The following is a 14632-nucleotide window of genomic DNA, read 5'->3' as shown; positions in this document are numbered from 1 at the left end:
TGCGCATCAAGCAGGTCGATTCTTCCAAACAAATCAACTACCTGCTTGCCTGTGATGTCACAGCTTACCAGATCCTCACCAAACGGCTCCTTCCACTGCACTGAAGAAAGAACCAAATCCTGTGAACTCACCCCAGCGGCTCTCTGATTCCCTGCTCTCACTCTCCATTGTGATGTCACTCCTTGATTTTTTTCCCCTGCTCTGCTCCTCTCTCTCTCGCTCTGTCTCCGAGTCTGTGCTTTTGGCGCATTTTTTCATTCGTTGTTCCGTTGTGCTCCTCTGTTTCTGGTCCAAAATCTGACTCTGGTGGGATTTGAACCCACAATCTTTGAAAATTTTCTTGGTTATCATTTAGAAGTCCAACACGCTATCCATTGCGCCACAGAGCCTCACCCGTTTTCATTGACATCACTAAGGCCTTTGATCTTGTCAGCAGAGACGGACTCTTCAAACTGCAATGGAAGATAGGCTGCCCTCCTGACCTCTTGGGCATCATCTCTTCTTTCCACGAGAACATGCATAGTTCCATCAGTTACAATGGAGCAACATCAGACGCTTTCAAGATCAGCAGTGGGGTAAAGCAGGGCTGCACGCTGGCGCTAGCTCTCTTAGGAACAGAGGAACATAGGAGTAGGCCATTCAGCCCGTCGAGCCTGCTCTGCCATTCAATTCGATCATGGCTGATCATCTACCTCAAAGCCCCTTTCCCGTGCTATCCCCATATCCCTTGATGTCATGAGTATCAAGATTTCTATCAATTTCTGTCTTGAACATGCTCAAAGATTGAGCTGCCACAGCCCTCTGGGGCACAGTATTCCAATGATTCACCACCGTCTGAGTGAAGAAATTCCACCCATCTCAGTTTTAAATGGCCTACTCCTTATTCTGAGACGATGTCCTTTGGTTTTAGACTCACCAACCAGGGCAAACATCCTGTCTACATCCACACTGTCACGCCCTGTAAGAATTTTGTCAGTTTCAATCAGATCACCTCTCATTCTTCGAAACTTTAAGGAATACAGGCCCAGTTTCCTCATAAGACAATCCCACCATCCCAGGGATTAGTCTGGTGACGTAAAAACAAGAAATGCTGGAACCACTCAGCAGGTCTGGCAGCATCTGTGAAAAGAGAAGCAGAGTTAACGTTTCAGGTCAGTGACCCTTCTTCGGAACTGACATATATTAGAAAAGTCACAGGTTATAAGCAAGTGAGGTGGGGGTGGGGCAAGAGATAACAAAGGAGAAGGTGTAGTTTGGACCAGGCCACATAGCTGACCAAAAGGTCATGCAGCAAAGGCAAACAATATGTTAATGGTGTGTTGAAAGACAAAGCATTAGTACAGATTAGGTGTTAACGGACTGAATATTGAACAGCAGCAAGTACAAACCTGGAAAAAAACAGTAGGTAAGCAAACTGAACAAACTGAGATGAAATGAAATAAATGCAAAAAAAAGATTAGTCTGTTGACCCTCTGTTTCACTCCCTCTTTGGCAAGTATTTCCTTCATAAGATGAGGTGACTAAACTGTACACAATACTCCAGTGCGGATTCACCAAGGCTCTATACAATTGCAGCAAGACATCTTTACTCCTGTACTCATGACCCCTCGTGTGGGTACAACATACCATTTGCCTTCCTAATTGATTGCTGCACCTGCACAAGAGCTTTTAGTGTCTCAGGAACAAGGACACCCAGGTCCCTTTGGACATCGACACTTCCCAAGCTCTCACCATTTAAGAAATACTCTGTCTTTCTGTTTATTCCACCAAAGTGGATAACTTCACACTTATTCACATTATATTCCATGTTCTTGCCCATTCACTTAGTTGCTCCAGGTCCCCTAGAAGCCTCTCTGCATCCTCCTCACAACTCACACTTCACCTAGCTTTGTGTCATCTGCAAACTTGGAAATATTACATTTAATCCCCACATCCAAATCATTTATATAAGTTGTTAACAGCTGTGGCTCCAACACTGATCCTTGCAGTACCCCAATAGTAACAGCCTGCCATCCTGAGGAGGACCTGTTATTCCTGCTCTCTGTTTTAGGTCTGTTAACAAATTCTCAATCCATATCAGTATATTATCCCCAAGCCTATGTGCTCTAATTTTGTTTACTCATCTCCTGTGTGGGACCTTACCAAAGGAAAATGCAAATACCACACATCCACTGGTTCTCCTTTATCTGTTCTATAGGTAACATCCTCAAAAAACTCAAGAGGTTTTTCAAACCTGTTTTCCTTTTCATAAATCTATGTTGACTCTGCCCAATCATATCATCATTTTCGAACTGTCTCGTTATCACATCCTTTATAATTGGCATATTCTTCTCCATGCTGCTATTGTACGCTTTCAATGACTCAGATGGGGGTGTTCACCTGCACATCAGAGCTGACGACAAGCTGTTCAACTTGGCAAGACTGTGCGCCAAGACCAAAGTGGGTAAATTCCTAGTCTGTGAGTTGCTGTTTGCTGATGATGCTGTGCTGACATCCCATAATGAAGTTCAGTCACAGCAGCTTGCAGATCGGTTCTCCCTGGCCTGCAAAGAGTTTGGACTGACGATCAGCATCAGGAAGATGAAAGTTATGGGCCAGGACGTAGAGACTCCACTTTCCATCAACATCGACAACCTCACTTTGGAGGTTGTCAACAGCTTCACATACCTTCAATCAACAATCACCAGCAATCTGTCCCTTGATACTGAAATCAGCACCAGGATTGCCAATGCTGCAGCTGTCATGTCAAAGTTGAGAAGACAAGTGTGAACCGACAGCAAACTGACCGAAAATACAAAGCTCCACGTGTACCAGGCTTGTGTTCTCAGCACCCTCCTTTATAGTAGAGAAGCATCAACAACTTATACAAGCCAAAAAAAGCGGCTGAACAGCTTCCACTTCCACTGCCTCAGATGGATACTGGGCATCTCCTGGCAGGACAGAGTGACGAATGCGGAAGTACACCAGCGTGCAGGGATCCGCAGCATGTTTACCCTCTTGAGTCAGTGGTGACTCTGTTGACTGGGCCAAATGGATGACGGTCACATTGCCAAATACATGCTCTGTGGTGAGCTTGCTATCAGCACGAGACCAACAGGTCAGTGAAAAAAATCAAGTCCTTTGGAGAGGTTTGAGTTAATTAAGGAGAATTGGCATGGATTTATAAATGGGAGTTCATGCTTGACGAATCTAACTGCATTTGTTGATAAACTATCTGAGAATACTGATGAAGGGAATGCAGTGGATGTTGTTTATATGGATGTTACGAAAGCATTATATAAAGTACCACATAAAAGGGTGGTTAACAAAATTGAGGTTAATGGATTAGGAGGGTCAGTGTCCATTTGGATAGTAAATTGTTTTAAAGACTAAAAACAGCGAGTCATATTAAATGGTTGTTGGTCAGACCGGAGGATAGTCGACAGTGGTGTTCCCCAAGGGTCAGTGCGAGAACCACTGCCTTTTTTTGCTAAAGGTAAGTGACTTGGATCTTGGAATACAGAGTAGAATCTCAAAATATGCCGATGACACCAAACTTGGAGGAGTGGCAAACAGTGAGGATGATATGAACTGCCTGCAACAGGACAGTGATGGGCTATCAGAATGGGCAGACAGGTGGCAGATGGAATTTAATAGTGACAAGTGTGAGGTGATGTATTTTGGCAGAAGGAATTGGGAGAGGCAATATATACGTAATGGCACAGTTCTAAAGAGTGTGCTGGAATAGAGGGACTTGGGGTTCATGTGCACCGATCTTTGAAGGTGGCAAGACATATTGCGAGAGTGGTTAGCAAAGCATAAGCGATCTTGGGCTTTATAAATAGAGGCATTGAGTACAAAAGCAGGGAAGTTATGCTGAACCATTATAAAACTCTGGTTAGGCCCCAATTGGAGTGTTGCTTCCAGTTCTGCTCAGCAGACTTTGGAAAGAATGTGAGGGTCCTTGAGAGGACGCAGAGGCGATTTACCAGAATGGATCCAGGGATGGGGGATTTTAGTTACAAGGTTAGGTTGGAAAAGTTAGAGCTGTTCTGCCTATATCAAAGGAGAGTGAGGGGAGAATTGATTGATGTGTTTTCGGCTATGACAGTTTTAAATAAGTTGGCAAGGAAATATTGTTCCCGTTAACTATTGGTACAAGGACTAGGGGACACAGATTGAAGGTTTTGGACAGGAGATACGGGGGGAATGTGCGGAAGAACTTTTTTACACAGTGATTGGTGATGATCTGTAACTCGCTGCCCACGAGGGCGGTGGAAATGGAGACAATCGATGATTACAAAAGGAATTTGAAAGGGCACTTGAAGGAAATAATTTTACAGGGCAATGGGGATCGAACAGACAAGTAATAACTCGTCTCCACTCCTAGTATTTCCAAATCCCACACATTCACTATAATGTGAACAATTTCTTCCTGTTGTGTCTCTCTCAGATTTGTAAACTTCACTGTATTGGAGTGAAGTGACATCTACTGGCAAGAATCAAGAACTGCCGTGATGAGATCAGCCATGATTGTATTGAATGGCAGAGCAGGCTCGAGTGGCTGAATTGCCGACCCCTGCTCCTAGTTCTTATGTTCATAGAATCATACAGCACAGAAGGAGGCCATTCGGCCCCATTGTGCCTCTGCTGACTCTCTAACAAAAATATGCAATTAGTCCAACCCCCTGCCTATTTCCCCATAATCCTGGAGAATTTCACTTTGAAATATTTGTCCAATTCCTTTATGAAAGTTATAATTGAATCTGTTTCCACCACCCAGCCAGGCAATTCATTCCAAATCCGAATCAGTTACTGGGTAAAAAGATCTCTCCTCACCTCCCCTTGACATTTTTGGCCAATTATTTTAAATCTGTGTCCTCTGGTTACTGACCCCCAGGACATTGGAAACAGTTTCTCCCTCGCTACCCTATGAAAATCCTTCATGATTCTGAACATCTCTATTAAATCTTCCCTTAACCTTCTCTACCCTGAAGAGAACAATCCCAGCTTCACCAGATACCCCGCATCTCTGGGATCATTCTAGTAAATCCCCTCTGAATTGTCTCAGAAGCTTTGATGTCCTTTCTGAAGCCTGGTGCCCAGAACTGGACACATTACTCGAGCTGAGATCGAGCCAGCGTCGCCCACATCCCACGAACGAATAAAAAACGCTCCCTAACCAGTCCCCAATTCTTATTCATTTAGAGACGCTCCCTGACCAGTACCCAAATTTTATTCATTTAGAGACGCACCCTGCCCAGTCCCCAATTCATATCCATTTATAGACGCGGTTTCGGGAAGCGTCACCGTGAAAAGCTTCACCGCCACCATCCGCAGAGATACAGATGGGATTGTTCCATCTTATTGTGGCCCTGAGGCCCTGAACCAGCTGTGTGAGCCCGCAAAGGGCGCGGTCTTCTCGCACTTTGTGAATATCCCGCTCCAACTCCGAACCCGCAGCTCCAGCTGCTGACAGAGCTGTCTCTACTGCGCCTGCGCGCCCCGCGCCTATAACAGATAGGGCGGATTCTAGGCCGCTGCGCATTCTGGGCACCATACCTGTCATTAATGCTATTCTTCCAGCTGATCGGTTTTATTACGTACATTTCATGACCTGGTATCGTCGTGAGTGTTTTCGTTTGTACCTGTCAATGCCTGGGAGGATAGAGTTAGCTTCACTTTGTAGCCATGAGTTTCTGGTGTGAGAAGGTGGTGTTTAACTCAGTATATTTCAGTTTTTGGTCTGTGACTGTGGGTATTATTCAGGACCTGTTTGTTTCTGCTATTGCTATGTGAGTTTCACCACATATCTTTCAACAACTTGGATGTGAGCATCAGCTTTTGTCTATATCTATCAGTTTCAGAGAAGTGAGAAAGGGTTTGATTCTATCCCCATCAGTTTCTGTTACATGCATGTGTCTTTAATCTGCAACTCCTCTGAGTGTGTCTTCTTCTCTGTACTTGTAGGTGAGTATGTGTTTTGCTTTGTATCTCTCAGTCTTTGAAGTGTGAGCCTGGGTTTGTACCTAATTTTCTTTGTGCCTTGTAGCTGGGATATGAAAGAAAGATTTTTACACGTTACCTGCCAACTGCTGCTAAGTGACTGTGGGTTTTACACTGTATCTGTCAATTTCTTGTCTGGTAATGCGAAATTTACTCTGCACCTGTCAGTTTCTAGTCCAGGACTGATTGGTTTTACTCTGTCCCTAGCATTCGCTGGTATGTTAGTGTGGGGTTTACATTGTACCTTTCAGTTTCTTGTATGTGAGTGTTGATTTCACTCTGAAAAGAATCATAGATCATAGAATAGTTACAGAACAAAAGGAAGCCATTCAGCTCATTGTGCTTGTGCTGTTTCTCTGCACGAGCAACTCAGCTCATGCCACAGACTCATGTATTCCATGAAAACATGCACTTTTTTTCACTTCAGATAATTATCTTATACCATTTTGAAAGCCATGGTTGAATCAGCCTCCATCACACTCTCAAGCAGTGCATATCAGATCTTAACCACTCGCTGTGCAAAAGAAGTTTTTCCTCATGTTGCCTTTGGTTCTTTTGCCATTCACCTTAAATCGGTGTCCTCTGGTTCCAGAGCCGTGAATAATATTCCCCATTGCTTTCTCAGCACTAATGGATTGTGAAGCGGGAGACAGCCAGAAGTCCCACTGAGCCGCACTGATCCTGAGCTGGGAATGAAATGAGATGAAGTTCAATCTTTCACAGCGAGATGCTGCAGAGAGATAAGAGTCCCGAATCAAAGTGAGACTTTCTCATACTTTTGCTGAATTACATTTCAAACACTCCTTGTACTCTCTGCTAATGAAGCCTTAAAAAAGGGAAAAACAAAATGGCACTCCAACTCACCACCTTGAAAGTAAAAGTTTAATGTTCGACTGACTGAACTGTCACTTCTACTCGGTCTCTTATTGGATGGATGCAACTGTATTCTTCAACGCAGGGGTGGCATTCAAAACCTCCCATGAGTCCACATGTCAGACTGAGTTCCATGTTGTAGACTCAAGCAAAGGAAATCTTCTCAGTTCCAAAACTATCATTGAGTTGAAGCTCATTACGATCATCATCATCAGAGGTCAGAACTACCTGGTGAAAGAAAACACCCTGAAGAAGTATCCACAATTATTCAAAGGCATCGACAAAGTGAAAAACAAGAAAATCAATGAGTCAATGCAAGCCAAACAACAGAAACGGGAAATGTTTCCTTTCCAAACCAGAACCCAGTTCTGTTGTTTTTTGAAGCCAGGCTTCAGTTAAAGTTACAACTTTATATTCCCACTTGGCTCTCTGTACATTTCATTCATTCCAATTTTGTCGACAAGCTCGTTGAATCCAGCCCTCTGGTCCTCAAGCAGGCTCCATATGGAAATCAATTCCGCCTTCTGCAAGGCTGAAACCAATCAATGACCTTAAACTAAAAATGCCAAAGAAGAAGGGCATGTCCAGGATTTGAACCCAGGATCTCTGACACATTAATTAATCACTCACCCTAAGCAAGAATCATACCCCTAGATCAACATGCCACTGATATCAGAACTTCCTTTTAGCTCCTGTGGAATTTCACTGGCAGCCAAAGCCGATCATCCATTTTTTTTCAGAGCAAAGCAACATCCTGCAAATTCTGAAATAAAAACAGAAAGTGTTGGAAATGTTCAGAAACTCTGGCAGCATCTGTGGAGAGAGAAACAGAGTTAACCTTTCAGGGCACTCACCTTTTGTTTCAGCCATCCATTCAGACTGCTTCTGTCCATCCAATCTCACTTTCTATTCTATCCACGTTCTAACCATTCACTGCGTTACTACATTTTTCATGAATTCCTCATTTCTTTTATTAATGACAATTTTATATTTCTGGCCTTTGCTTTGGACTCCACCACAAGTGGAATCATGTCTCCATCAACCCAATCAAACCCCTTCACTATTTCCTCACATTGCAATGTTTCGTTCACCCTGACAGACCATGGAGTTTCTGCTGCTTGATTGCAGTTCTTGCTTCCTGCCAGTAGATGTCACCTCACTCCAGTACAGTGAAGGTTGAAAATCTGAGAGCACACAACTGAAGAAGGAATTTTCCTCCACACAAGATCAGGGGGCAGGTTGTTCAACCTTGCCCGTCTAAGAGCGAAGTCCAAAGTACGGAAAGTCCTCATCAGAGAACTCCTCTTTGCTGACGATGCTGCTTTAACATCTCACACTGAAGAATGCCTGCAGAGTCTCATCGACAGGTTTGCGTCTGCCTGCAATGAATTTGGCCTAACCATCAGCCTCAAGAAAACGAACATCATGGGGCAGGATGTCAGAAATGCTCCATCCATCAATATTGGCGACCACGCTCTGGAAGTGGTTCAAGAGTTCACCTACCTAGGCTCAACTATCACCAGTAACCTGTCTCTAGATGCAGAAATCAACAAGCGCATGGGTAAGGCTTCCACTGCTATGTTCAGACTGGCCAAGAGAGTGTGGGAAAATGGCGCACTGACACGGAACACAAAAGTCCGAGTGTATCAGGCCTGTGTCCTCAGTACCTTGCTCTACGGCAGCGAGGCCTGGACAACGTATGCCAGCCATGAGCGACGTCTCAATTCATTCCATCTTCGCTGCCTTCGGAGAATACTTGGCATCAGGTGGCAGGACTATATCTCCAACACAGAAGTCCTTGAAGCGGCCAACATCCCCAGCTTATACACACTACTGAGTCAACGGCGCTTGAGATGGCTTGGCCATGTGAGCCGCATGGAAGATGGCAGGATCCCCAAAGACACATTGTACAGCGAGCTCGCCACTGGTATCAGACCCACCGGCCGTCCATGTCTCCGTTATAAAGACGCCTGCAAACGCGACATGAAATCGTGTGACATTGATCACAAGTCGTGGGAGTCAGTTGCCAGCATTCGCCAGAGCTGGCGGGCAGCCATAAAGACAGGGCTAAATTGTGGCGAGTCGAAGAGACTTAGTAGTTGGCAGGAAAAAAGACAGAGGCGCAAGGGGAGAGCCAACTGTGCAACAGCCCCAACAAACAAATTTCTCTGCAGCACCTGTGGAAGAGCCTGTCACTCCAGAATTGGCCTTTATAGCCACTCCAGGCGCTGCTTCACAAACGACTGACCACCTCCAGGCGCGTATCCATTGTCTCTCGAGATAAGGAGGCCCAAAAGAAGAAAAAAAAAGAACAACAAGAAGTAACTGTTCACGTGACAGTGAACAGGTCCCTCTATTCCTGCACACTCTTTAGAACTGTGCCATTAAATATATATTGCCTCTCCCTATTCCTTCTGCTAACATGCATCACCTCACACTAGTCACTATTAAAATCCATCTGCACCTGTCTGCCCATTCTGCTAGCCGATCACTGTCTTGTTGCAGGTGATTCATTTCATCCTCACTGTTTGCCACTTCTCCAAGTTTGGTGTTATCGTCATATTTTGAGATTCTACTCTATATTCCAAGATCCAAGTCATTTATCTGTAGCAAATAAAAAGCAGTGGTTCCAGCAGTGACCCTTGGGGAACAGCACTGTCGACAACGTTCCAGTCTGAGAATGAACCATTTATTACGACTTGCTGTTTTCTGTCCTTAAGCCAATTTTCTATCCAATTGGACACTGACCCTCCTATTCCATGAACCTCAATGTTGTTAATCACCCTTCTATGTGTCGTTTCTTAAAATCCACATAAACAACATCCACTGCATGCCCTTCATAAACCTTCTCTGTTAGTTCATCAAAACATGCAGTTAGATTAGTCAAGCATGAACTCCCATGTATAAATCCATGCTCACTCTCCTTAATTAACTCACACCTCTCCAAGTGACTGTTGATTTTTTCCCTGATTGTTCTTTCTAAAACCTTACCCACCACTGCTGTTAATCTAACTGGCCTGGAGTGAGCCGGACTGTCCTTACACCCTTTCTTGAATAAGGGTGTCACATTTGCCACTGTTTAATCCTCTGACACCTCCCCCTTATCCAGGGAAGATTGGAAGATTATAGCAAGACTTTCTGTTATCTGCATCCACATTTCCTTTCGCAATCTGGGATGAAAGCCATCCGGACCAGGTAATTTATCTTCCTGAAGCATAACCAGCCTTTTCAGTACCTCCCTCTCTCACTTTGTAATCTCTCCATTGCCTCTACACTCTCCACTTCTACTGATATTTTGTCAAATTCCACTTCCTTAGTGATCACTGATACAAGGTACTTATTAACTAGATTAACATTGCCCTGCAGCTCTAAGTATATATTACCCTCTTTGTCCCTAATGGGGCCCACTTCACCGCTTACTACCTGCTTATTATTTATATACTGCTCGAAGAATTTTGGGTTCCCTTTCATGTTGACTGCCATTCTATTCTCGGAGAGATAGAGAATAAGCTAAATATAGAAGATATAAATATTTCCCATCCTTGGGTGAAGTGGAATTTTTTTATGCTGTGAGTGGTAATGTCCTGACCCACGAGTGTGGTGGAAGTAGAGACAATCAATGATTTGAAAAGGAAATTGGATGGATACTTGAAGCAAAGGCACTTGCAGGAGGAAAGGGATCGAGCAGGTGAGTGAAACTGAGTAGCTGGCTCCGATAATTGCTGCAGTCACTGCGACCCCCCTTAATTTTGTACAAGGTGACAATGTTTGCATCACGCATGTTTTGAGCCCTTGTTGAGCTGGACTATGGTGGGCTCACTGTCCAGTTCCTTCATGACAGGGAAGTCTGGAATGGCACTGAGCTACTTCAATGACAATGTTCTCCGTTATGTAGAGTTCAAAGTAATGCTCCACTCACCTTTCCATCTGCTTGTTAGGTTCAGTGATGATCACCCCTGTCTTTGTCTTCAAAAGGTGCTGATTTAGTTACTACTGGGACCATTGCTTTCTTAATTCCTTCAGACATCCCTCTAGCATCCCCAGGTTCAGCAGCAGAGGTTTAACCAGTATTGATTGGTGCAGTGCTGAGCAGTCTGCAGAGACTTGTTTCTGGCAGCTCTGAGAGCATCTTGATGTTGTTTGCTGGAGACTTGTTGTAGTTCATGAGAGCTCTCCTCTTAGTTGCAGTAACTGACTCCACTTCAGTCCGATAAGCGTCAAACCAGTCAGCATTCCTCCCATCTCTTTTCCCATACACAGCGAGTGCAGAGTTATAGATGGTGGCGTGCAGATGATTCCACTTGGACACTGCACTGAGGCCTTGGGTGTTTTCTGAAATAGCCTGATCGAGGATGTTGAGGAACTCCTGGGTCCTTTCTGGGTCAGTGGGTCGGCAAGTGTTGATCAGAAGTCGACCTTACTTCATAGATGGATGAAGCTTCCTTGGCTGAAGCCTGACCTTGTTACACACCAGGGAGTTGTCTGTGTCACAGTCAGCGCTGTGATAGCTGCGAGTGATGAGGACACTGCTGAGGGTGGTACGTCTGGTGATGATAAGGTCTAGCTGGTGCCAATGGCATGATCTCGGACGTCTCCAGGACACCTTGTAGCACAGCTTGACCTGGAAGTAGCTGTTCATCACCCAGAATCCATGGTGACAGCATAGCTCCAGCAATCTCTGTCCATTTTCGTTCATCTTGCCAATCCCCTGGTGCTCTATGCACATTGGCAAAGCTGTGTAGTCAGTACCCAAGCTTGTGTTGAAGTCTCCGAGAAGGTACAGTCCCTCAGTGCTGGGAATTCTGCTGATAGCAGTGTCAAGTGTCACATAGAATTGATCCTTGACATCTGGGGTGGAGGTGAGTGTCGGGACATAGATGCACGTGAGATTAACTGGGCCCGCGCTTGTTGACAAGTGAAGAGTAAGAAGTCTCTCTGAGCCTACTGTGGGTGGTTCACTCATCTCAAGTGGCGTGTATTTTCCTGTGAAACCCACTCCATGCTCACGAGTTGCCTCTTGGGCTTTCCCCTGCCAGAAGAAGGTGTAGTGTTTCTCTTTGAGGGATCCACTTTGAACGAGTCTAGTTTCTTGCAGCACAGCAATGTCCACATTGAGCCTTGTGAGTTCCTTGTCAATCACAGCTGTCTTGTGTGTGTCATCAACCTGCAGAAGGTTGTCGGTAAGGCCAGGACACATGGTCCTCACATTCCAGCTTGTGATGTGAAGGACTGGTGTCTTCTTTGTTGAGTTTGTTTTTCTTGGTGCATAGATTATCAATACGTCTGTTGAGAGATGACTCTCTAAGCTCCAAGCACCCATTGAAGCAAGCAGGTCGTGGCTTCACAGCACCTAACTGACTGGGGGCTGCCCAGCTTGGAGTGAAGGGTAGCTATCCAATGAGACACTATGAGCTCTGCCACTGTCCGAAGTAACCCCTGGCGCTCATTCTCTACACCAGTTGAATGAGAGCTTATGATCAGTAACTGTTTATTCCCGGGTTGTGCGCATGTTTAACCACGAAGCTGGAGTGTCCACTTCAGGGCAGAGGCCTGGGCAAACATTATGGAGACCCGGAGCATCAGGACCCCCTCTCAGCATTGCTCGTATTGTCCAAAGGAAAGGAAAAACCAGTACTGTTTGGTACCTGCTCTGCTGCAGGAGCTGCTGGAAAACTGCCTGATAAGTAACAGGTAACCGCCTCCAGGACTCCACTCCGGATTTACTCTCCAGGTTTACTGCCTCAGCCTTCTTATTTATTTATTTAGAGATACAGTACTGAAACAGACCCTTCCAGCCCACCGAGTCTGCACTGACCCTCAACCAACCATTTATACTAATCCTACATGAATCCCATATTCCCACCACATCCCCGCAATTCCCCTCCCACCTACCTACACTCGGGGCAATTTACAATGGCCAATTTACCTATCAACCTGCAAGTCTTTGGCTGTGGGAGGAAACCGGAGCACCCGGCAGAAACCCACGCAGTCACAGGGAGAACTTGCAAACTCTGCACAGGCAGTACCCAGAATCGAACGCGGGTCACTGGAGGTGTGAGGCTGCGGTGCTAACCACTGCGCCACTGTGTCTTCTTGAGACACCCATTGAGAAGTGAGACCTTTTGCCCAGAGACGGGGCTCTGTTTCTTGGCATCAGGATGGAACCACACACCAGTGGACCTGTATGACATGCACAAGGATATCACACACTGCCCCATCCCTGGTACAGATCAGAGTCAGACACTGAACAGATTGCAACACACAAGGACATCACAACCTTCCCGCTCTCTGGGACAGGTCAGTGTGATACACCAAACAAACAGCACCCCACAGGGACCTCATAAATGCCACGTCCTTGTGACATATCAAGGTCAGACACTGCAAATATTGCAACCACAGGAACGTCACAAATTGCCTCATCCCTCGGTCAGCTCGGTGTCTGACATTGAACATATTGCAACAACAAGGACATTACTGTATAACTCCCTCCATTCTGAAAAACAAGCATTCACCCTACTTTTTACCCTGCAGCCAATTTTGGATCCACACTGCCACTGCCCCTTTAATCCCATCTGCTTGAATTTTGTTAGCAAGTCATAGAGAGATGCAAAACTGAAACAGGCCCTACGGCCCACTGAGTCTGTGCTGACCAACCACCACACATTTATAGTAATCCTACACCAATCCCATATTCCCTACCACATCCCCACCATTCTCTTACCTACATTAGGTGCAACTTACAACAGTCTTTGCTTGTGGGAGGAAACCGGAGTACCCAGCAGCAACACACATAGTCACAGGGAGAACTTGCAAACTCTGCACAGGCAGTACCCAGAACTGAACCTGGGTTGCGAGAGCTGTGAGGTTGCAGTGCCAACCACTGTGCCATTGTGCTGCCCCAAGTCTAGTTTATGGTACCTTTTCAAACACAATTTTGATGTCCAGACACGTACCATCAACCTCACCACCCTCGTCAACTCTCTCTGAAACTTCATCAAAGAAATTAATTCATTACTTATTTCAGACACAATCTTCTGTTAACCAATCTGTCCTGGCTGTCATTTATTAGCCCATGTTCTACCAAGTGACAGCTAATTTCCTCCGATATAATTGTCTCTAAAAGTTTCCCCACCACCGACATTAGACTAATTGGTCTGTAGTTCCTGGGTTTATCTCTCTTTTTGAACAGGGCTGTAATATTGCAGACTTATCTTTTAGTTCTGGAAAGTCTATTGCAGACAATCACTTTGGGCTTGACTTTAACCAATTAAAGCAACAGGATACTTGATTAATAAGTCCAGAACTTTTATTGAGAGTAAAATAGTACTTAATAATTGAAAGTAAAATTATACTTAACAAACTTGGGGAATATAACTTTACAGCTCTGGGGACTGGTCGAGCTTGGTCTCAGAGTGTCACGGTCCTCTTTGTCCAGTCTAGATCCCTCATCAGGTGGAGAACTTGGTTGATGATCTGAGCCTTTACCCCTGAGGTTTTCTCGTGTTCCTGCACACTGAAACCTTACAAGCTCCCTACTTTTAACCCCTGGATGGCCATCACACTACCTTTTAAAATAATAATTGGTCCTAGCTGTTGCTAGGTACATTTAATTAGTTCTTAATGATGTCTTCCACTAACAGCCACCTGTCCTCAGAATCTCAGATATGAGTACAATGGAGTGGTTTCACACTGTCTCCCAATCTGATCTGAAACAAGTTTCCTATTCATTAAATCGAGACTCTTGAAGGTCACGATGTACCATACCATGGGTTTT

At 45.0% G+C, this 14632-nt stretch overlaps 1 non-coding gene across 1 annotated transcript; it reads right to left on the bottom strand.

The window, feature by feature from the left end:
* Positions 1-298: 298 nt before the first annotated feature.
* On the bottom strand, positions 299-389 carry trnar-ucu (transfer RNA arginine (anticodon UCU)). The gene is given in 2 exon segments: positions 299-334; positions 353-389. It is a non-coding gene; the product is annotated as a tRNA-Arg (tRNA).
* Positions 390-14632: the final 14243 nt, after the last annotated feature.

The sequence above is a fragment of the Heterodontus francisci genome, unplaced genomic scaffold (genome assembly GCF_036365525.1).
Source record: "Heterodontus francisci isolate sHetFra1 unplaced genomic scaffold, sHetFra1.hap1 HAP1_SCAFFOLD_337, whole genome shotgun sequence".
Classification (NCBI taxonomy): Eukaryota; Metazoa; Chordata; class Chondrichthyes; order Heterodontiformes; family Heterodontidae; genus Heterodontus; species Heterodontus francisci.
Note: the sequence above shows the minus strand (reverse complement) of the source record. Positions and strands in the feature narration are given on the sequence as shown.